The sequence below is a fragment of the Falco rusticolus genome, chromosome 12, assembly GCF_015220075.1.
Source record: "Falco rusticolus isolate bFalRus1 chromosome 12, bFalRus1.pri, whole genome shotgun sequence".
Classification (NCBI taxonomy): Eukaryota; Metazoa; Chordata; class Aves; order Falconiformes; family Falconidae; genus Falco; species Falco rusticolus.
Genome location: NC_051198.1, coordinates 25260565 through 25283540, shown reverse-complemented (window position 1 = coordinate 25283540; position 22976 = coordinate 25260565). Strand labels below are relative to the sequence as shown.

The following is a 22976-nucleotide window of genomic DNA, read 5'->3' as shown; positions in this document are numbered from 1 at the left end:
CAGTAAACATGAGTTCTTGAATGAAATGTTGTTTCAGATAAGAACTGGTAGTGTCCTTTGTAAAAAAAATTCTGTGTAGGAAAAAGTAAAATGATTGCTGCAGCACTCAAGCCATAGGCTATTTATTTTGGAAAAGAATCATCATTGTATTTGAACAATTCATCAGCTAAGTATGGTGGCAGGCACTGCCGAGGGTTAGCATGTGGAGCTGTAACAAGGCTCCTGGTTGAAACTTCTAATTCTGGACAAGTCACTTAGTGTTTGTATTCTCTTGGGAAATTTTGTAAAATATTTCTTGATGATTGCAGCACTGGTAGCCAAGTTACTTGTATTTTCCAAGAAGAGATGCAGCATCTGTATCCTGTTTTCCTTCTCTACAAATTATCAATAATATAATTTATCTTGTGTGCATGTCATGAAACTGAACAGATTAATGATGGCATGAAAAAGAAAGGAGCAAAACAACTCTGAGCAAAGCTCAGGCGCAAGCTACCACATATGAGGTGGAAGGTGGTGGTCCCATTTTATCACTGCTACTTTATGACCAGTCTTAAAGCTACGTGTGTAGTCCCCTCTCACAACTGAGGACTCTGTGAAGAGTTGCAACTGATAGTCTTATTAAATACAGCTGAGGTACCCTCCAACCAAACGGAAAGGTCTGCAGTGAGCGGCTGAACCGACACATGCAGCTTGCCTTGCGGACCAGGCAAATGCTCAGGCAATGAGTAAAGTCAGACGTTCATGCTCACAGAAGCTGGCAACAGGGAGAGAAGTCGGTGGGCAACCCTTCTGGGTTTTGGGTGACGGGTTGTGGTTGCTTCAAGTTGTTTTCCTTTGCGCTCACTGCTTAACTTTCCAAATACCCTGTAGCAAGCAATAAATAAATAAATAAAAATGTAGGTTCAGAGCCTTTACAATAAATTCCAACCCTTAATCCAGTCCTGCAATGGTAGGAATTCTTTCTTGTGGTTGGGGGCTAAATATCTTCAAATGTCACCCTGTGTTTCTGTAATGTCTTCAGAAAGAACATGAAATCCCAAGTTCTGTATAGAGAATGCACTTGTTTTTTGTTATTCCATCCTTTGTCAACATTGTATCTGTTCATAGTGCAAACAAATTCCTTTCGGTCAGTATCCTAGAAAAGGGCAGACAAGACAGGGCAAACCAAAGTAAACAAACTGTTTTTTTCAACTTTTTTTTCACTGTAAGAGAATTCACTTGTGCTCTATTACTCTGATTGGATTCAGCTTTTACATTTTGAGACTACTACACACAGTGGGTGTTTTACAATAAGTATCACCTAAATGGATTTTTCTTTACCAGCGGAACTTTAGAATTAAACTTCTGTCAGGGCTGTCAGATTTGCATGAAAGTGATGTTGCTTTTTTATCAGACTTTGTAACAGCCACAACATTTGTTTGCAGCATTAAAGATGTGCTTGCAACAAGTATGTTTTGTGTCAAAGGGAGGTACGTCTTCTGAGGAAGGTAGCAAGCATCTGGCTTTTTGGTCATACGGAAAATTAATTCTACATTTTCTTGGAAGTATGTAGTTTCTGATGGGAAGTAGATTTTGAATGTACTAGAGTTAAATTTTAAAGATTTTTTGATGATTTTCTGAAGATGCAGAAGTGTCTGAGTAGATTTTTCAAAAGTGTCTAGCCATGTATGAATTACTTCTTCAAAAGAATGTTTCATTAGGATCCCACTATCTGTCTCTTTCAGAGAGTAAACATCAAATTTAATCCATAAAATCTAGATTAACTGCGTCTCCATGTAAAATATCTTGAAATATTTTGTAATATGCAAAATAACCTGTGTCTCTGCCTCAGCCAAAATTTCCTCCCTTCTATGGATAGCAGGGTGAAATCTTGAGCTGAAAATGATTTTCACCTTTATTTAAAACTGATGGTGTTTAAACCCCCTAAGTTTCAAAAATGACAGTGGCACTTAAAAACCTCAGTCTCACAGAAATCTGATGTGACTTCAGTCCCTGGTGCCTAAGGGAATTAGGAAAGTGAGATGTGGTGCTGCTTTTTTCTTCTTTTTTTACTTCAGATCATTGAATTAAACATATGAGTGCCTGTCTTAAGACATTATGTATGGATTTTTTAGAGATTTAATTGGGGAACAAGGTTTATGGCAATAACCTAACTGTGGATATACCACGTTTTGTTGTCTCTTTGTCATTGTTTCACTCCTCCTTGGAGCTTAAGAAAGACTTTGTAGTGCTTTGTCTAAACCACAGCCACACAAAGGCAGCTATATACTATTCACTGAGGGGCTCCAGGTCTGTTTTGTATGAAGTTACTAATGAGCTAATGTGTTGTTACTGCTTTGGAAAGCTGATATATGCGCCCTGATGTGCCCTTCAGCTGAACGGTGATGGGGACTGAAGCCTGCTTTATTGCCTCGACTGGAGGTTTTTCCAGAAAGGAGGCAGGCACATAATGGAGACGCTAATCTACTGTACTTCTGATCTCCCCTGAATGACCCTTATTGCAATAAACAAAAAGCTGTGCCTATTAATCCTTGCCTGTGCCCACCCAAATAATGCCTAGCTTCAGCTGCAATTGCTTTGAAGGGTGTTAATTAGCATTCTGCAGAAAACTGAACTGGTGATCCTGCCAGTTACCCAACGAGAAAGTGGATTCGGATCATTAGACAGAACGCACCTGCAATAATAGATGGAAATGACGGTCATCTGCAATGCAAATTGAATTTTAGTTGTTAAAATCAGAGTACAAATTTTTAATTTCACATTCTCAAAACATTAGAATCTCTAAAAAAGATGGATCACACAAATGTCTTTGACTTCTTATTTTTATTTTATTTTAACTTGCTAAAAACTGAGAACACTTGGCCAACAAGCACAGGCTCTTGGTGAGGTAACAAACATGCACAAGGAACAGAAAAATTTAAGAGGAAAAAGAGAAGGCTCTACTGTATTTTTTCTTTTATCATATAGGTTTTTTTTCTTGCTCCTTTATTAAAATATTTCACAGTTAAAATCTTTGAAGCACAGGGATTTTCTTAATTTGATTTTTGTTTAAACAAAGAAGAGCGATCCATATGAAAAGCAGTGAGAAGGTTGAGGAAAGCTATAGCTGTCCACATCCCTGTAGCATTAGGATGCTGCTGCTGTCACTGTGCTCCCTGTCATACAGGATCACAGGCTGGGCAGGGACCTCCTGGGCTCCTTGGGCCACTCAATAACTGCATTATACAAGCTCCTTTCATAACTCACCATGCTCCAGCTGAAAGTAGGTCAGTGTTTCACCTATTTCGCCTGACTACAAGACTGTTCCAGACCCTGTACTTAAGCTTCTTCTGAAAGCTTCATTTATTCATGAATTGTTCAAGATCATTTGTTCATGGGCCAAGAGTATCCTTTAAGTAATTCTTTCCTTTCCCCTTAATCCCCATGACTGGCTCGCACAGATCAGTCATCTTTTCTCATTTTTCTGTGCTGGACAACCAAGGGTTCACCCTCCCTTCACAGGAGACACATTCTTTAATTTAGTTAATCCTTCCAGAGCTGCGCAGTGCAGTTCTGATGCTATCTCACCAGCACCCTTCCCCCTGGCAATCCTCCTCCTCCTCTCACTGAAATCCAGTGAAGCAAGTAAGGTTAAAAGCTTCCCAAGAAAGTTTATCAACAAGGATATCAACCGGTTCCTTACATTCTAGGGAATTTTAGAAATGTGAATGTCTATTGAAAATTATTTGTATAAGAATGAAATGGGCATGGTTCTAACCAGATTTGTATTTACCAATTAACTACTTCTGTCCTAAGCAATTTAATACTTATTTTTGGTTTTACCCATCATCTAGCCAGGGCCAGGTTGGAAGGCAAGTTTTGCTGACTGATTCTGCAGTGCTCCAACGGCAGCGTTGTTTGGAATGGGTTCAGGGATTCATCGGAGTTAAGGTGGTGGCACAACAGTCAAAAATCCATTCTGCAACCAGGTCTCTTCTTCGCTCGTCAGCTTAACTTAGGAAAAAGAGGTAAAAGGCAAACAGATTCTAAGCAAACATTAATATCTTAGAATTAAGTAAAATGTGCCATTCATAAAAATAATCTAAGTTCAACTCAGAATATTTTTTTCACACAAAAAGCAAGGTGCATTGCTTCATTCTTTGGGTAAATTCTTAGGACATTATGTTGCTCTAAGAGCTCAGGTAAATTTCTAACTGAACCTTGATGATGAGTTGGTAAAAATAGTTTGTACTTAAAAAAGTGGAAGAAAAAGACATTTCTGAAAGGAAATCCTGCATTTAAAAAATTTCATAGGGAAGTACTTGGATGTTTTCTAAGTAATTCCTGCCCTCTTTGGGATCAAAAGCATGTGTAAAAATTCCATTTGCTCACCTAAAATGAGGGCAGGGAAAAGTAACCAAACTTCAAGGCAATGGAATCCTGCACCTGACTTCAGGCACTTACCTCCTGTACCAAGATCTCTGCAGTTGCAGAAGTTTGCAAATGTGGTTATGAAGCACCTGAGGCTGTTTCTGCAGGCAGCTGGCACAGCTGGGGGCTACCGGAGGGCATGGGGAAAAACCTTCCCATTTTGACCAGAACTGGCTGCTCTGAGTTGGGATACAGCTGTTCTTCAAAGACTGCAATTGTCAATGAGCAAAACCTAATCTGTGCTGAGAGCTAGCACAGTTGCTCTCAAGATCTGGTTAATTCTGGGTCCTTCAATGAACTATAAAAATATTTGGAGGGGTCTGATTAAAACTAGCTAGAACATCTGGAAGATAATTTGTTCTGTGATTTCTTTGGGAAAAAAAATTACATATTGTCCCTAAGTTTAATAAGTTAAATAACAAGCACCCCTTCAAGTGCTGTAATAAATGCTTTGTTAGTACTCTTCTAATAGCTGTAGGACAAAAAACCCCATACCTTCTAAACAGAAACCAAGCAACCCAAAACCTAAATGTTTTATTTGGCTCTCTGATGCTCACGAACACAAGTTTTATGAATACCGATTGGTCAGTATGTAAGTCAGGTTTGACTGGTGTCTGAATGAACAAATGGACCATGAACACAATTTTACCTGTGTAGAAATAGAAAATACACACAGGCATGACTTGTAATTGCAGTTATTACTATACAAAAGAGGTTTTTTAACATATTTATTGGTCTTGGTTTACCTTCATGTTTGTTCTTGTGGAGCCATCCATCTCGGAGGAGGTTTGAAAATAGATCATTTTATATTTCTTGATCATTTGTAGCTTTTTTTTTTTTTTCTAAAACCTCTTGCCCTTTGTTCCCCTTTCCCCTAAAGTTTTGCATCAAAGCCTCAAGAGCCACGGGCTTCCAGTCTGCTGTTTAGACCTCCATTGTTTTCCTAGACAGAGGCATTTCAACAGAGGAAACTTTTCATAAGTTTCCAAACCTCACATATCCAACCATGATATTGGAATACTTGCTAAAGATTCCTTTGTGACTTCCATTTGTGCTTGACTAAAGCAGAAAGTACAGACTTTCCATCATAAATGTTAATATTAAACAGACCATCGCAGACTGAAATGGAACAGAAGTGAAAGTCAAAAATCAAACATGGCTAAACTCATCTATGAACTTGCCCCTGGAAGAAATAGGGAGGTAAAAGGACACACACCAAAGCAAAGTAAGCCTTCTCTGGCCATTTTTAAAATGCAGGCTGTAATCACCCCTGGAACGAGGGGGAACTGATGAAGATCATCATTACCCCCAACATATGGTCTAGGTGATGCTTCTGTGGCTGTCAATACTTTTGTTCAAATATAGGTGTTGCGCCATAACTTAACAATAGAAGAGAGTGTGACTAGTTAACCTAGAAGAAAAAAGATCCTGTTCCACAGATCTTACTGCTGTGAAGGTTCATTATAAGTGGGTGAGTGTGCATGTTTTTGTTTTAGAATATTGTTCCCCAGTAAAACTATTCAATAGGTCAAAATTTACAATTGGTTTTGGTCAAGCAATGAAGAAAACAGCCAACTCAGAGTTACCCCACCAGTGCTATCCACTGCTAAAAGATTTCACCCCTGTAGGTCTTGCTGGTAATGTGGCTGTTAGAATTAATTCTAATTTACTGCAATTTTTTTCTTTGCTATAGAAAACACACTTAAACCATGCCTTTGACTTATATTTGTACGACTGATGACAAAGAGAGCAAACAATTGCTTCATGCTGACCCAAAGCTGTAAAAGTGTTATTTCAGCAGTAAGCAAACAATGCAGCTAGAGAGAGCACACAAATTCATACCACATTTATAGTAAAAGTTTCACTTTTAGTATATAAATAACCCCCCCAAACTACTGAGTCCATTGCTACGTATAACCTCATTGCTCTGTTTGCTGACAGGCACTAAAGACAGCACTTTCACACAGCTGGGCTAATGGGTAGCATTTGGGGGCTGGCAGCACTTTGAAGGTTTCATTCCTATCTAGTGATAAAGTCACGCTACGTGATATTCCTTCCCCCCTCGCCCCCACCTTGCTCACTGAGAAATCTAGCTGCCATCTGGGAGCGGAGGGGCACGGTACTCACAGATGCTGCACAGCTCAACCTCTAACTGAATGCATAATCAATCTTAATTGTTCTTTGTCTATTCACCCCAGAGGTCTCAAAGACTATTTAGGTCCCTTTCAGAAAATTGGGGTATTTACACTTTCTGCTTTGCTACAACTAAAAAAAATAAATAAATTAATACGGTATGTTTTCTTACTCTCTTATTAGAAATATTTTTTGGTCAACTTACCCTTAAGATGCTGTTTGGTAACTTGCGCTCATGTGAAATCTGTTTCAAAACCAAAGCCCTTAACAATCACATAATTTTATTTTCTGTGTATTATTTCTGTACTGCCCTGTTCCAATCCATAATAATTCTGACAGTACTACTAAGTGTCAGAAGAAGCTGGCCACAGTTTAACAGCTGTGAGCTTATTATGCACTCATTTCCTGAAGCAATGACCTAGAAACTACTTTTTTTTCCTGCATCATACCAAATAACTTCAGAAGTATGGTAAGGTACAGTGGCAAATCTAATTAATGTTTTTTGGGGAACATGTGGGTTTGAAAGATAAACCTGTGCAGGGGTTGGAAAGTGATGTGTGCAATCAGCTAGTTCCAAGGGCAACACAAGGTTATTTAGTCTATAGCAGATATTTCAGATATTTCAGAAAAACGTGAAGGTGACTGATTTCTATTACCAGCAGAGAGATCCACCCAGACTTCTTGAAATTCTGGGGGCTTCCGATTCCCTTGGAGAAAGTAATCGAAGCGGCATCCAACATACAAATCAACAACTGGCTATTATGTCTAGGCTTTTCAAGAAGAATTCAAATGAAGTAAAAGCTTCCAAAACTTAACCTAAGAGTTATTCAGAAGTAATCAAAGATATTAAGGAGCTGAAGAACACGTCGGCATCCTCTGAAGCATTACACGATATCTAACCACCCACCAAAGGGCTGAGTTTATCAGTGACTTCTGCTGAGGATCCCCCTCTGGCACTCGCTTTCTGTTTCTTCTCCTGATGTCAAGCTTCGCAAGCCTTTGTGGTAAGTCATTCTGGATTTCTTATTTTTCCACGCTGTCAAATACCCCCGAATACTTATTTGTTCTCAGCCTTCATGCAGTAACTAATGGCTCCACTGTCTATTATGCAGAATCTCACGCTCTGAGACCAGGTTATTTCCCTTTTTCTTATGCAGGGCACCCATCTTTACGGCAAGAACATTTAAAATCTGTTCCTTTTCATCTTTAGATCACAAACTTTACCCCTCTCTTATCAAACTGGTGTTTGGGTTTTTGCTACCCTAATTCATTCCTGTCTCACTGACTTGAATGCTGCAGTTTACTGTGAATAACCACAGTAGAAATAATGAACAGACATCCCAGTCAGAGTTTGGGTCATCAGACTGTGAGATGACAAAAAGATGAGTCCGATGGACCTTGAGTCTGAGTTTGGCAAATGACATAAGGTAGTAAAAACTAGAGAGTAGGTGGAAGCAAAGAAGCGATTGGATTGTGTTGCTAATTTAGAAGCAGTAATTCCAGAATCAACATTTTTGATGTGCAAAGACAAATCTTGATCTTATAGTTAAATCTTATCCAGAGACTGATGAATTAGGAAAGGTCTATGGGAAATTCTATGGAAGAAGGTACTAAAGTGCTCCAAAGAAAGCTAGGCATACTAGCTTAGAAGCTGCAATCACCACCAGGGTTGAAATGAGAAATTATGACCCTAAACCACATAAAATAAAGAAACCTAGACACAGACCAAGATCGTTCTGTTTGGTCCTAAACAAACACAACCACACACACACCAAAAACAAACAACAAAAAACCCCCAAACCAACCAAGGGGTGGGTGAGGGGAAGGTGTTTCAAAGTATCTTGCTGCCACATGAGTACACCAACAGGTAAATTACTTTAAAGCCACAAGGTCATGCTTTGGAGAGCATAAAGGCAATAAAAGATGGAGAGAAAACTCTGCCAGTCTGTCCCACTGGTGTCTTAAGCTGTCAACAGGTACACTACAAATACACACAAATCATATGGATACCAGATTTTATATATTGCCTTTAGCTGTCTGAGGGAAAAATGAAATCACAATGAGGCTCCCCATCATGAATGAAGGGTATTGAAGTCGCCTGCATGTGTCCTGGCAGTGCCATATGACATCATAGGATAGCTCAAGATGGATTTCATGTTGATGTAAACCACTGTTTAATTTCAGGAGTATAGGTATCAAACAGCTCTAAGACTTGCTTCATGGATGTTAAAAGAAATGTTTACTTTTTAAAGCAATTACTTAACTTTCCCAATTATCCAGAAAAATGACCTCATTGTAGCATGTAAATGTGCATTGGAGAGTCTGTATGTAAGCTATAAAAAAAATATAGCTTTTAAAAATAGATATGCAACAGGATCGAGATACTTGAGCCCTAGACACATGCAGTATATATGCAGTGAGAGTAAAGGCAGCTTTTGTACTGCTGTTACCACCCAAGCCCCACTGAACATTTACAAAATTTAGAACATCTCCCTAAAGTGTTTATAATGGTATCTACTTTACTTGCAAGTAACCAGCCAGATGGGATGGCAAAGATCAAGCTTTCACATTGTGTGAAAAACAAGTCCTTCCTTCCAACCTCCTTCTACAACCCTTAGGATAGTTCTTACTACCTACTTTGTGCTGGCACTTTGCTCTGCATTACCTTACCAGCATATAGATAAGGCTGTGGGATGGGACCTTATTAGATAAAAAAAATCCGAGCTACTGCATCTCTCAGCCTCTAAACTGATCATAAAGCAAAACACTGGGGCTTTCATTAATTCCATTTACCTCTAAAACATTTTAGGTGGCATCTAGTCATGCCTCCCTGCAGGTTTAGTAGGAAGACGGCAGCTATAATTTTCTCCAGCAAAAAGGTATTTTTGGTGTCTCATACATGGTTTGAAAGGTTTGACAGAGCTTCTGCATTTACCAACACAAGCACGACTTGGAAATACCTTTCTTGGACAAGAGGCTTGTGATAGAAACCATTATAAAGGTAAGTAAACGCCTGCCTAAAATAAAAGGTGAGGTGCTGTAACGTCAGGAAGTTGGGAGACACTTCCTAAAAATTTTGTCCTTACTTGCCACCTTCCATTCATCTGTGTCCTTCCTTGTAAATCCCGCAGGTTTAATCTGTGCAAATTGGGAAAGAGCAGGCAAAGGCTGGAAGACAGCAGTGCCAGCTACAAATTGCTTCTCATGTTCTTCAGCAGCCTAAAAGCCACGTAGGCACAGGCATGTGCAACACACGTGTGAGAAAAATGGGTTATGTCTCAGCTTACTAAGTATCTGTAGGATTCAGATCAGTCCTGTGGGTATTCATTCTTCCAGGAGACATTGCATGTCTTTTCCCAAATAAAATAATACAGTGGAGACTGTGGGGATAAACTCACTGAAAGGCATGATGCAAACATGAGCTTTCCCTACTGTCACCTTCTAATGCCTCTCTGTAAAATATTAAAAGGAAAAATTATCATCAAAAGAGGTTTGCATCCAAGGTTTCGAGAGCGCTGGTTAATATGCACAGTTGTCCCAATAAATTGTTAAATGTGTTTGCAGTGAATTCGTAAATCACTCTGTGAGGCATTGAAATAACTGGCACTACTGTTTTGGCTCAGTTACCAGTTTTACATCAGGGACTTATTTTCCAGTTTTTTTCCTCTAAGTTGCTGTAATCATGTGCTGCAGTTGAATCTAAACTGAATGGCATGCACAATAAATACGCTCCCTCACTGAGATCATGCAAGCACTATAAAATGTAAAAGAAAACAGTGGAAGGCATTGAAGTGGTTCACACTGTGACCTTTTATAAACCAAGAAGAGAAAAACAGCAGAAAAGCAAAATTTGTCAGATTTATCTGCTCCTTTTGGCTTAATAACAGAGACTATGTTTGCTTGTCTTTTGAGGACATCTATGGTGCAGGAAAAAGCCTACCTGAGCATAAAAGAAATCCCAACTCAGAGCTTTCTTTCATCAACTCACAGATGCAACCCAACTGTGTATTTATTTTTTTTTTTTTCCAGAATCCTACGTCTGAAGTGATGACCCTTATGCAAAAGGAGTCACTGGAGTGAGCAGACACTGACTTGCAAAGCAAGCAACGTGTTTGGAGCAGAAAGACTCATTCTGTACCTCAACAACAACCCTGTCTGTCACAGCCTTGTTATAGCTTGATCTTATGCCATGTAAAACCCACAAATCTCCAGAAAGCAAAATAGCTATGAATGCCAGAAGGGACATTAGCATCTCTCAGTCTCTTCCAAATGTAAACAGCTACAAATCAGAAGCTGATCTTACAAAGTGCCCTTATCAGTGTTTAAAAACAATCAGGATCCTACAACCCCAGGTTATCTGCTTTTGGTTTTGGTTCTTATATTTACAACAAATGCCCTAAGTGAGACGGAGAAAAGCGAGCTGGGCTAACCCAGAGTACAGAAGACCTGGTTTCTGATCCCAAATCTGCCTCCCGGCTTCCTGCAGCAGAAGCTCCACAAGGAGCATCATGGAGCAACAGCTACTGCTGCCTCTGGTTAGCTGGTGATCTGGTCAAGTTAGGCTGTTTTACAGGGCAGGCGATCTTTTTGGTAAGCTCTGAAGTAAAGCTAATGCAAAGTGACAAGACTTTGATTACCGTACAGGTGATATATCAGCAAAAGGCCAGTTCTTCACATTTCTTGCCTTCACAATTGCGCTTCAGCTGAAGGAAACAAAAGAAGGCAGTAGTAAGTGTGATCATCTTAGCTTTTCTTAACAACATATAATTTTTGTTTTCCAAAACATCCTATATGACAACTCTGTGCTCATGATTTTTAAAATGCTAAACTATGTACATTAAGTGACTGGGAATGTATAAATCAAAGTTTATATAATCTAATACACACACACAGAGTCTCGAAGAATGTGATTTTGGTACTTTTCAATGCATATTAAGAAACATTACAGTCATTCTCTGCTTTGCAATGGAAATATACTCTTTTTAATGGTGCTTTACTTTTGAAAAACAGGAGCTAAAAATCTTAAGGTCTTCTGATTGTAACTGGATTTCTCACTTTCAGACTCTAGACTATTCCTGATTTTATTTTCCAAAAGAAAACTAAACTGCTAAAACTAAACAGCTGGAAACCTATTTTCTCTCAGTTGGTCATATAGATACATACCTGTTTCTCAAATCCTCAATTCTGGTACTTGTTTAGTTGGGTTTTTTCCCTTCTTTCTTAAGGATGCTACCTCTGTAAAATGAATTCAGATTCATAGAAAAAAATTAGTTTGGAAGGGACCTCAGGAGGTCACCTGCTCCAGCCGCCTCAGAGCAGTGCCAGGTTCAAGGTGAGATCAGGGCCAGCTGCAGTTCAAAAACCTCCAAGGAGGGACTTTCCATGGTGCTTACCCACTCTTATGATGAAGGATACATTCCTCACATCCGAACAAAATTTCTCTCATTAGAACTTCTGATCATGACCTCTTGTCCCTTTGTCATTGTGTCTGTCAGAAAGCCTGATCCCACTGCCTCCAAAAGCTTCCTTTGGAGAGTGGAAGATGACAACTGGATCCTCTCACCCACCCAATAGCCTTCTCCAGACCCAGCAAACCCCACTGCCTCAGCAACCCCAAGCACCTCTCATGCTCTTGCTTCCTAACCACCCTGGTGCCTCTCCTCTGGCCTCACTCCAGTTTATCACTGTCTTTACTGGGGGCTCAATGCTACAGAGAGTTTTTGAGAAAGAGCTACTGGAATTCACCTACAAAATCACCTGGAATAGCTCAGCTCCTCAGCGAAAACAAAAGAACTACCTTTTCCAGCAGCAGATTATTCCATCCATCCAAGAGCTACTGTAACTGCTGGTAAGTGGCAGGTGCAATCTTCAGCCACAGCTGGGTGAGGGTGTTTCTCTCCTAAAGGATTTCAGATCCAGACAGAACGGTTTATGTTTTGGTGATGCTCTGTGCTGAAATCCACTTTTTTTTGCTGTAGAGAAGGGAAGAAAATAAGGAAAAGCAGAGTTGCCCAGTTTCTTAGTTGCTCAGTGCCATTCCTATAAACCCTCATAAAGGCACAAATTTTCCAGTTGACTGGGAAAGAACAATTGGGTTTTTCACTACAACAGACTTTGGGCTTTGCTGCTACATCCAGAAAAAAGCAAGTGCAGGAACAGTATGGACATAGATAAAGTGTTCAAGAGGAATGCTAATCCAACCTAAGCTAATCCACTATTTGGAAATGATTCTCAGTCACCCAGGGGATGGAGACATCACTTTTATCTATGACCTCAAGGCTGATTTTCATGGACCTCTCTCCTATATTTTGCGTTAGAATCATTCCTATTACGACCGAAAGAAATTTACCTGCTGCCCATGGAGAACTCCAGAAACAGTGAGAACATCCACACGCCAAAGTTACAGCTGCCTGGACAGCCTGGGTAGCTGTCACAGGGCTGGAGGCGAAACTGCCCGGACAAGGCAGCTAACTACAGCCCAGCTAGGAATATATCATAGCCCTCCGCTGTTCGTGCCAGGAACCACCACAGATCCATTGGGATGCAATAACAACAAATAACAAAAAAATTTCATCTTGAAGGAGAGACCCAAAAGAGAAAAGCAAGGGTACGTTATTTGCTTATGCCTTGGTTCCATAATTTGCCCCCCGCCCCGTAGGGACCAAACGAGTGGCATTGCAACTCTTGCCCTAAGGACTGAAGTAGCTAAACAGATCATTTGCACTGAAGTAATTTAGAAAATGGTTATAAATAACCCACACGTTGATCTTTGGCTTCCTGCAGCCTGCGCCAGTATGAGAAATGACTCCAGGAATAATTCCAGAAAAAAGCCCTGTCCACTTGCTGACTTCCATTCTGCCTTTTGTTTTCACATCCACTTTCAGATAAAACTGCTCCTGCTGGAATACCCTAGCATACTGCAGCGCTATGAAAAATCATATTGCTAATCTATTTCTCCTGCCTTGGGAGAGGAAAACAACCTTGATATTCTCTTCTCAGAGCGCCTTTGCATCCACTTCGGCAATGGGTTTGGATGGAATCTGGAAGAACATTTCTATCCTGCAGAACAACATTGTGGGGACCCTTATCATTTCAGGTGTTTTGTGAGTCCCACAACACTCATTCCAGCCCTATTTGCTGTAGATTTCTTCCATAAATCCGCACTGTAACTTGCTCCAAGCCAGCACTACGTTTCCTAGCACACTCTGCCCCAGTAAACAACACTTTTTGGGTATCTCCACTGGTGAATCTACCGATCGAATGAAACGAACTGCCTAGTCAATAAGAAAAAGTCCAATGACAACATAGGAAGTCAGGAAACACTGGACAGATCCAGCAGAAATTACTGGGGGGAAAATCAAATGCCTCTACGGAAAGTGTTGTAATTTAGTTTTATTCCAGGTCTAAAAGTGGAAAAACTTAAAGCTTCATACTACTTTACAGCGGCGCCGTTCAGGGTCTGCCAATGTTTCCATTATGAACTGCAATTTTCAGGGGTTTATAACTCAGCCATAAAAATTTGCTTGGGATGAAACTAGAAATAAAAGCTCTCCACCCAAAAACTAACTCTCACCCCCCCCCCCCTTTTTTTTAATAGAGGGGAGTTAAATGTTAAATTGAATTTGCTTATTCTTAAGCTAGATCATTAAAAAAAAAAAGGAAAAGATCATTTTATGTCACTTTTTTTACTATTACAAAATATGGACGAACAGGAGAATCTGGGGTTATAGCAGATGACAAAGCAAATACATGTCAATACCATTATGCTGCAAGAGGGCACTGGTCTTTTTGGCTTGTGTTAAAAATGTGAACATTATTCCTAAGAGACAGGCAGTAGTTATTCTGTGCAACTTTGCAATGGAAAGGTCTCATCCACAATACTCTAGCCAATTCGAGCATCACGCATTAGAAAGGAGTAAACCACAGCAGAACAATAAAACTTACACAGACCTACAAAACATGACATAAGGAAAGATTGAAGAACTTCAGATTTCATCTAGAAGAATATCATGGGTAAGTGGCAACTGTTTCCCAATATGAGAAAAAAAATAATAAATTGTAAGGAGGATGGTGATCAGATGCTTTCCAGGTTCACTTCATAAAGAGTAAGAAAAAACTAAAGTTTATCTGCAAGAATGAAGTTTTAAGTTACATGCCTGTAAATTCACATGGCAGTGAAGTCATGCAGTGGAATCACCCTCGTCTTGACCTGGTCATATTACTTAGCAAATATTTCTCTTGAGGCTGGATAATCATTTTGAAGTTGGTGGTGAAACATAGCACTCAAATACACTTTATTGAAATATAGCATTCAGATATATACCCTGAAGTTGTATGACCAGCTTAAAAAACCCCCACATCATCTTTTTTACTAAAGATCATTTGACGGTAGGTTTTTTTTTTTTCCTTTGCTTTGTATTTCCAGAGGTTTTAGAGCATGTTTCCAGTTTCGCTGCAATTCAGACTAAAACCAAAACGCTAATAAGCAAAAATTCTCACATAATCATGAATCTATATGAGCTAAGGGCTGATGAAATACGTAAAATTATGGAATTTGCAACAAAACAACAAGAGGTTTTAGCTCTGCATTTTTGCTATTATGCAGTTGGTTTACTTTCCACATTTTAATTGGGACAGAGAAACTAAACTGAGTAGTTTCTCTTGCTTACAGTATAACTTTTGTTTCACTTTGCTAAACTAATATAATTTCAAGTGTCTTTTAACTTGCAATCTTCTATCATTTACCTAAGGAGTTTGCCCTATAAAACCAAGGCACCGGAGCTATCTACACCAGTTTGAACAGAATTTGGGAATCAATTTTTTTCAGTCTTTTGGGAAAAAATTAGGAGTATCTTCAGAGTTTATTAGCCAGAAATATTTGCTGGCTTCTAATCCCTTCTGTGGTAGCTTATCACAAAGGCTGGGAGTTTACAGTAATTTCAATACAGTGTAAAAAAGTTGATTTATAATTTAAGATATTCAGCTTTGCAAAGCTTCTGACTGTGTTCTGCATTTGGCTAAAGGATCAGCGGACAAAGCATTTTATTTTATGCACATCACATAAATTGTAAATATTGCTGAATCTGTCCCAAAGAGAAGCTTATCTCCAAGCAGTGGCTGGGGAACAGATCATAACCTTCTGCTGCTCTGGAAGGCTTCTGACATTTTCTACTCCCCCTTTGGCCCCTGTAAGTTTTACATATTCTCTGAACTGAGGTTATGGCCCCCAGGGTCTTTCCCCTGAAGGTTATTCACCACTACTGCTGTCCTCCCTCACCCTCTCTCAGCCACGTCTCATTGGATTGCATCATGCTTGTACCTCTCTTATCTGCTTCCCAGGTATTGACTGTCAACTTCAAACGTTATCCTGCCTCACCATATTATACATCGGTTTTGATCCATAAAAAAAAAGAAAAAAGAGAAACGATAAAAACTCTCACAAACAAAACAGTAGTGCATGTCATTTTTCTTCCTAGAAGGTCAAATCCTCTGGGACCGCGTTTCTCATCCACACATACTGCCATGACAGCACCTCACTCCACACACCTCAGGCTGCAACACCAGACCCAAAGGCACTTGAGACCCAGATGTTTTGTCTCTGCATCGGCCTTGTGCAAGCCCAGCTTACTGCTGACTGAGCGGGCGAGACTGTCAGCTGCCCACAGCCAGCCACCCCAGCAGCACGCTGGCAGGCTCATGGTACTCTGCTGCTGCCTGGACACACCATGCCCTTCTCATCCGTCCATCACCCGACATGCCCCTGCAGGCAGAAGAAATTCTCAAGCACTTGGCTCCTGCCCCTGCTACAGTTCTGCTCTGAGTCCAAACCATGCTCGCTCCCACCAGGCGGACACGGAGAGCACCGGGCTCCGGTATGAAAACACCTTTGGAAGAGACTAGATATCGCTCCCCACCTAGCCCAAACAGAACACAGGGTGAGCACCTCAAAAATATTTCACAGCAAAGGTGACCAAATCAGCTTCAGTGATCTGTGACAGTAGGGACTACAGGGACAGTTGGGTTTCACCTTCAAACAGTTCAGAAGATGCCACTAGAGATGGCCTGAGGCACCGCCACAGTTTTCTTGCAGAAACGCAGGCCCAAGTATCAGGTCACGGACAGACTTGGTGCACTCACCTGGTAATAAAAGCACCCAAAGTCTGTGTGTCAGCAAACGTGTGATGCCGGAGCTCGGATTTACACAGCAAAGTCACAGAACCGCGCGGATCCCCCCGTTCTCGGTCCTGCTCGGGGTGGTGCCCCGCAGCACACACCGCCACCGCACACGCTGCTCCATCCCGTGTGGCAGGAGGACAACATGTAAGGCTCGATGCCCCTGGACTGCTTCCTCTCCTCGCTACCCACCTCCCGCCAAGATTTTAACGACATCGACAGCAGATCCTATTAGCTGCGCAGAACTCTTGATTTTTCAGGCTGGCACTTGAAAATGTCTTAGCTGAAGGTGAGATGTGGTCGAGGGAACCTCAAGAGAAATAACAAAATGAAGCAATACTATTATAAGCAGTCCTTGAGTGGGTTACAAGTCAAGCTGCTGATGACTGAGTGAGTTTAATCACCTTTAGAGCCCTGTAACCTCCCTGAAATAGCCCAAAATGTTATGAAATGGAATTTGTATGCAGGACGCAAGGAAAACAGACCTTTAAATTTACCAGACTTACAACTATGATTATGACAATAATGGTGGGTCAGAATGTTCCCATTACATCAGTGGATCTATAATTAGCCCCTAACTTTGTTTTTGAGGGAATAAAAACATCTTTCAGCTTGCCACTTGTTGCTGCATTAATTGCAACCCAAGTGCCCCCCCTCTAGCTGTCAGCATTACGCCACCGTTTCACCTACGTTTTCTTGAGGCTTAAAAAAACCCAAAATAAAATAAAAATCATTGCAGTACTGAATTGCCCCTTCGACATCCTCTTCTACTTGATGTACTCTCCAGGAGAAGCAGCTCCTCAGCTGGCACAGGGTCAAACCCCCAGTAACTCCACTCGTGTCAGGGCCTTGGCTGATGTATATTGGCACGGTTCGACGGGTCCCAAAGGAGCTACACCAATTTACAGAAGGAACTGGCACAGACAACTCCGCTCTACTCCGTATAGCATTAACAGGTCCTCCTAATTATTTATTGAAAGAATGTTTTATTTTCCTGCTGCTCTCTAAAGCCAAGTCCCTCCAAGGTGGTCTCCATCCAGCGCCTGGAGCTGCATGTGAAGCTGTTTCTGGACGCCTGCAAGTCCTGCGTGCCACCGTCAGGTAACCTTACCAGGTCTGGCCAGCCAGCCACCAGCTGAACGCATGCAGAGCTCTGAATATGACGTTTGGGCACAAATCTGGGAACACAATTTGCGCCATTTAATTGTCTCAGTAAGCCAAAACACAATTTTGACTACAAGAGACATCAGCGCACGCAGATGTTATACATGTAAATCATTATGCACTCACTTGTGGTTATAGCCCTGGAGGGAATTTGAGAAAATAAAATGAGGCCCATCCTTCTTAGCACCACTTCAGCATTTGATTAAGTACAAAGGAAAGGTTTTAAAGAAATTGCCAGTGAGTTACATTTAAATGACGTGAGGTAATTACAGTACAATAATTTTTAAAGCCCACCTTAATGCACTGACTGCTGTGGAGGAACACTGACTTCAGACTTTCTGACACTTGTGTATGCTTCACTGCAAGAAGGGAATGACACCGATTTCAAATACTAGTACAGACAGCAATCAATGTAAGCATGCACAGAAGTGTTTGGTAGACCAGGATCCACGCTACTACTTCTGCTGCATCCTATCATGTTAGCACATTACAGTTCTGTGGTTAAAAACGAGACAGCTGCAGTAGCTTTCTGAATACTGCCTCCTGTCATAGAACACAGACTGTCACAACTAAGGAAAAAAAAAAAGGCAGTGTTTTCTGAAAAAATATTTTTTTCATAAATATATATTCCTATAGTAATAATTTTAATACTGTAAAAAGGTAAGGACAAAAAGATTTACCTGTATTTCCCTGTCTTCCATTTATCTCCCCTTTTACTGATTTCCCCTGGTAAAAAGGGAAGAAGTAGAAGAGAAATGGAGACAAAAATCCTCAAAGGAACGAAGAACCTTTATGGCATTTGAAGATAAAACAAAACTCTTTTCCAGGCTGAAAGGAAGGAGGGGGCTAGGGGGGTGGGTGGAGAAGAAAAGCTTTAGTCAAGCAAAATGTTTTTGAAAAATAACTAACAAAACAGAAATTCTTGCACTGTATTCCCCTCCCTCACCAATACTATTTGTTGCATTTCAAAACCTCATACAATAAGGGCAGCCAGCCTGCAAATCTGGAAGGGAATTCAGCACATGTTATTGGTGGATGATTTCAACATAGCCACAAGGGGAATGCATTTAAAGATCCATATGTTTAGTTGGCACCAAATCAAGTTCCATTAAATAACACTGTATTCAGCTACACAACAAATTTACTTACCATACATTTCACATGAGAACTAATTTGTTTGATAGGAATATTGCTGATGTTTATATTGGTTTACTGTAATGAAAACAGTATTTTCCAAACTATGAACAAATGCATACCAGTAGTTTTACAGTGGCTTATCCAAAGTACTGGTAGTGCTTCAAGAAGGGAATTTATACAATATGTATGTTTCTCAGCGCTGCTCGCGCCAAACATAGTAGGGAGGTTCCGCTATGAAGACGGAACTTGCCTGTAACACCGGGAGAGCAGACTGAAGCCTCTGCATGGGCCATGGGGAGAGCTGCTGAGGCCGGCTGGGCTACAGGTAATTCCAGGCTTGGCAGCTTGGTGTGTCCAAATATACCTTCAGGAAAACCGGGCATGTATGTCCAGGGCTGTTGGAGTGGAGCATGGCACGAGGCTCTCCTTTCTCATGACACTCTACAGAAATTATGAAGGCAATCAGTTACCCGCTGTTTTAGCTGAACGTCAAACCCCTAATTTTTAATATGAAACCAAGGGCCTTTATATAAAATGTGAAATTCACATACCATTGCCTATCTGGTCAACAAGGCTGCCAAATATTTTCACATACAGAAAAACACTGGTGACTGAGTTGTGCTATAAAAACAATAGAACATCTTGAGGATTTCACTTAGTAATTCCATGCGGTCTGGCATTAATCAATTGGACATCTTAAGAAAAAAATATATTTCCTTAGTGGGGAAAAAACCACTTCTTCCAAGAAAGTCACCTCCAGTGTTTCACATGTTTATATTTTTGCTTAGAGAAGCATCGGGGTTTTTTTTAAAAAAATACACATCTGAGAAGGAGCCAAGGATGATTTAATGATGCACTTACTGAAACCTCTGCAAATCATCTTTTCTGTCAGCTTTCGATATACAAAATCTGCCTTGGCACTTGCAATCTTAATATCCATTCCTTTCTTTTCACCAGGACAGTTCAGACTTCTGGTTATGAGTCACGCTAAATTATAGATACAAACGGAAGCATGGGCCACGTTCTTCCCCAAAAATATGTCAACATATTAAAAATACTGGCAGTACCATCCTTCATTTTTGATCCAGTTCATTACCCAGGAAATTATTTTAAATTAGCACATGCACTTCACATCACCTTTGTACATGCTGCAGGTGTCCACAGTACAAAAACCTCTTCCTGTAATGAAAACTCTGCATGGTTCTAAGTGTAAATCTGATGTGATGTGTCATGGGATCAAACAGGCTGATTACTCGACAGGAGAGGGAACCTGCTTCTAAAACAAGCTTCCTCTCCCTTCCCAAAAAAGCCGGGAAGGCAAGGTGGCAGTCCGACAGGCACCTCCAAGTCCTCACTGGAAAATACTCTGACATATATCAAAGAAAGGGTTCATCCCATTTCCAAACCCTGAGCTCCTCATTAGGCATTTATTTGTCAGATTGAGACTGCAACTTGTTCAGTGGAAACAGTGAAAAACATTCATTTGTCTGTACGGTACAGGATCAAGGCTTAAGTCAAGATGTGTCTATGGATAAACCTGATCTAAATTATTGCATATTTGGAAAAAAATTCCTGTTGATGGCAATGCAATTGGTCTTGTCCAAAAAGTCATCCATCACCCATTGGATGCAGTGCAAAGAGACTGAAGGGAAGCTCCATTTTCTTTTTAAGTATAAAAGAAGTTTGCTGCCAGAATGATGTATCACATTAACCTGCTAATTATCCAAACTTACATTTCATAAACAAGTAAACCCAAAAGAGAGACCTTCCTCAGACATAAGCTACCTTAACTGGGCTAGAGATTAGCAGTTAAAAATCACAGCCATGGAAGGGAACGATGGTTGAGCATTCAACCATTCTTATTACTCTGGAAGTATTAAATCACTGGCTTTGCATTTTTGGCATACTCCTGTGTAAGGTTCATAATTATTTTGGCTGCCCCCCACAAAACCTTGGCTGCACTAAAAACTTCACCCCAAACCCTCCAAACTCAAACAAAACTGGTCAAAACTAGAAAAAAGAAAGGCAGAAAAAGGGTCAAACCCAGAAAAAAATAGTGAAACCTGGACAAACACCCAGAAAAAAAACAAACAGGAAAAAACTGGGAACAAACCCTGGGAAAAAATCCTGGGAGAAAAAAAAAAAAAAGAAAACAAGAAAAGGAAAAAAAAAGCAAACCCCCAAGAAGCAGAGCCCTGAGTTTGCTCCTCCTAAAACTACATGGCATCTATCTCGTTAACATCTTATTACGATACGTAAACACCCCTAAAGGTGTCAAGAGTGAAAGATTAGGGATGAATGAAAAAACAGTTGCATTCTTTTCCACTCTCTTCATCTAAATGTAGATACAACTGATAAGACATACCAGTTCAGGGCTCTGGATGCCCCTGCACCTGCTACTGTGACTGTCCCAACAACATGTAACCCAGCAGTGAAAAGGGAACTCTTTGTGATCCTTATAGATTCTACAAAGTACTTCAAATGCCGCCTGGCAATCAACAGGCCGGTCCCGGAGCTGTAGTGCCACTAAGCGCTGTCGAGATGCCCTTTCAGCAAACGAACCCCTGCCCTGTGCTCTGGTATCAACTTAAAAATGATTTTTTTTTTTTAAGCGTAGTGAAAAGGGGCCAAGTTGAAACAGGCCAGCCAGTCAAAAACCTATCTGGATTACTTCTTGCTGTCAAGCAGCTGGGCTAATTTTGACTATTAAAGTTTTCATTTGACTAGAGATCTAACAGCAGGCCCACTGTCTTCAAGGACTAATATTGCCTCTGGCTGCTTCTCAATACCAACCAACAGTCCAACTTTTTCTGGGCTAAAACTCAATCTGTTTGTCCAACCCGAGCTAGGCACCATCTGGGACACAGAGCCACACCATCCCCAGCAAACAGGCCAGGCCAGTCACACCATCCTCGCTGTAGCTACCTGCAGACTGAGGGAAAACTCTACAGAGAAGTTCTCTAACATCCCAAAAGTGACCTCAAAACTCGGGGATTTGGGACCCCTTTACAGCACACACCTAACAGATCTCCAATCTTACGTCACAATGCATCTCTGGGTTAGTTGGGATTTCACTCACAAGCCAAGGAAGATGGAAGAAGATGGATGCAAGTGTGGGACTTCACCGTTTTCCAAGAGTGTCATGAAATGCAGACCTTACAAACGTCATGAAATGTGGACCTTTGTAAATGCTTCTCACCCTGTATCAAGGGAACGAAACCAAAGTCTGTATCCACTGCATCTGCAATTATTGACACCGCAAAAACAATCTAAAAAACTGGGTTTGGCGTGGTAATAGTTTCTATTCCTTCCATGATATCATTTCAACCATTTTGCACTATGCTCTGACCTTGTTACAAGCCACCTTGCTAGGAGCCCACCACTTTCCCACCTGCATGCGCTTGTCACCAAAATGAATTACCACTTTGCATTAGTGGCTTGAATAGTCTCCTGATAGAAACTGCAGGAAGAGCAGAAAATGGTGCAAAACTCAAAATGATGTATAATCGCCAAAATGCTACAACTTCAGTTGTCAAGGGTTCTAATTAGAGTTGGGACAAGGCAATGTTAGCTCAGCTGCCTCTGAACACACCTGTTTCAATTTAATTTGCAGTAATTAGGTAGCTTAGGGCACCAGGAAAGAAAAAATGCTGTTCACTTACTGTTTCAAATAGCTGAGTTTTCATGTGCCATTTAAAATCCTGTTTTTCAGAACAGACTGCTGACTTGCTAATGCTAGCAAAATGAAATAAAGCAAAATATTTTTAGCAGCAGGAAGTTGTTACTTGCTACTGCCAATTACATGCCTTGTACTTGAACAGTGACATTTTTTCCCCTTTGCTTATTCTTCAAGATAGGTAAAAGCTGGCTTCGGTCTCAGTGCATGAGGATTTGAACAAAACTCTTCGTCCCCCGGACTTGGCGGACTCTTCTGGAGTCATAGCCAATACTGGCAGCAA

At 40.7% G+C, this 22976-nt stretch overlaps 2 long non-coding RNA genes across 5 annotated transcripts; one reads left to right on the top strand and one right to left on the bottom strand.

The window, feature by feature from the left end:
• The first annotated feature begins 870 nt into the window (after positions 1–870).
• LOC119155894 lies at positions 871–15954 on the top strand. Its single transcript, XR_005106901.1, has 2 exons — positions 871–4007; positions 5776–15954. It is a non-coding gene; the product is annotated as an uncharacterized LOC119155894 (long non-coding RNA).
• LOC119155893 lies at positions 7705–21058 on the bottom strand. Of its 4 annotated transcripts, none has more exons than XR_005106898.1 (3): positions 18561–21058; positions 18175–18239; positions 7705–17894 (listed from the first exon to the last, which is right to left on the bottom strand). It is a non-coding gene; the product is annotated as an uncharacterized LOC119155893 (long non-coding RNA). The 4 variants fall into 4 exon arrangements; XR_005106899.1 differs by lacking the exon at positions 18561–21058 and adding an exon at positions 18372–18554; XR_005106900.1 differs by lacking the exon at positions 18561–21058 and adding an exon at positions 18372–18554 and having other exon boundaries at positions 7705–17026.
• Positions 21059–22976: the final 1918 nt, after the last annotated feature.